We start from the raw sequence: 1,901 nt of genomic DNA, 5'->3' as shown, positions 1-1,901 counted from the left end.
GGGCCCGGCGTCCCGCACGAAGCGCGCCGGTGCTTCGCCCTCGTACAGAAGACGCCGCCCTAGCGCTCTCCTCGCTCTTCCGGGGGGCTGAAGCAGGACCGAAGAAGCGCCGTGCGCGCAGACTGTCCGGGCGGACCCCGCACGAGCGAGCACAGCCTCGCCGTGCGCGGCTGTGCGCAGAGCGCGGCGCGGCTAGTACCGACTGTGGTACCAAGGTGCGGGGGAAGGCTGAGACTCGCGGAGAGTCGCTTCGAATCACAGTATCAAGCAGCTCTGCAAAGTGCCACTTTAAAAAYGCGACTGCATACATCAGTGGTCAGGCTCAGTAGTAGAGCACTGTAGGCTCCGGATTTAGGCAGAGATGCAAGTGTAAAACGTAAAGATAAATAAACATATAAAACCAAGTGGAACTTTATTCTCTAATGACAGAATACTGCTAAAAGGCTGAGAGCTTAGAGAGCCCTGACAGACTAAGAAGTCACTGTTTGCTTGCTGTTTCCTGAGGACAGGGCTATTTTAAATGATGCTATTAATTGCAGATCATTAGGCAAATATGCATATTGGAAGTACATTTACATGTATTACCCTTGAAAGGCTGTTCATCTGCACCCTATCAGTGCATGTGACATGTTACTGTAATTAATTATGCATAGATTGTTTCTGGTGACAAATGTGAATACTTACGGCACACTGTACTTTTTGCAGCTTTTGGTTGCAGCCAATGAAACATCTTGCAAAAACATTCCTGAGTAAAACCTTGGGGTTTTGTTTAACTGAAGAAACATTTTCAATTCTTTTTAAGTCAATTGCATTTTTCTATATTTTGCTTATACCAAGTGCTCTATAACATACCAGCRTATCTGCCACTGTCTTTGCACATAAGTTAAACTTACAAAAGAGTAACTTCCATATACAATTAATATATATGGGATTCTACAGAACATAGAGCAATTCTATAATAACCATCTGAATGCTTAAAGTATGTATTTGTTTCGAACAAAAGCATAGACATGACATCTATAAAATCAATTAAGATTGTGTTGCCTGTCGTGACTATTAAAAGCAGAACAAATATTGGATTTATCTGTGCTGTTGTTGCATAGCTACACTAAGCGAGTTGGGGATGTGGGGGAGGAACGTCACGGACCCTTGGAGAAAAAGCTCTATAGGGRTCGATGAATATTTTTCTCCAATTAATGTTGCATTCCTTAGCTGGCGTTTTGCTGTTCTCTCCCAGGACGTTTTGGTGGCTGTAACACAAGCTTATTTGCCCCCCGGCTTTTATCTGAGGGTGGACTGTAGGCGGTGCAGAGGCTGACAGGAACACAATTCAGTCATTTTGAAATGTGAAGGGTGAAAGTGAATCTCTACATTCAATCTGATAGGAAGACAAACACGTTGTTCAAGTGCAGTTAAAGAGGAGAGGGTAAATAAAAACAACCTTGTCAATTAACAACTTGATTAAACTAACCTGCTGTATAGCAACTTTAATCCTTTTCTACTTTTCATGACTAAAATCTCAATTCAAATCGTATCTGGTACTTGATTTGCTGCCACAGGTTTTAATCCTTCAGCATGTTTGCRTTTCTGACTCATGAATGCACCAATGGAGGAAATTTTATTTTGACACTATTTTTGGCATAATAATAGCCAATGTAAACAAATATGTTCATGCTTCTTCCATCATTACTTGTCATTCTTGGACAGTGCAACAGTGTTACAGTAACGTCCTTCTAGTCTTCGCAAAGGACGTGCTTGCAACTGGTTTCAGTTTTCCGTACGAAGGGCTTAATACACTATTTTAAATAGTGAGGGGGTTTAGGAAGCGAAGCTAACCTATTTTATCAACTACAATTTGTGAATGTGTAAACTCCGGTTCTAAAGTCAGATTTTTTTTTTTT

The sequence above is a fragment of the Rhea americana genome, unplaced genomic scaffold, assembly GCF_003343005.1.
Source record: "Rhea americana isolate MKP2758 unplaced genomic scaffold, rheAme1 scaffold_80, whole genome shotgun sequence".
Lineage (NCBI taxonomy): Eukaryota > Metazoa > Chordata > Aves > Rheiformes > Rheidae > Rhea > Rhea americana.
The sequence above is the reverse complement of the archived record's forward strand: the minus strand, read 5'-3'. Positions refer to the sequence as shown.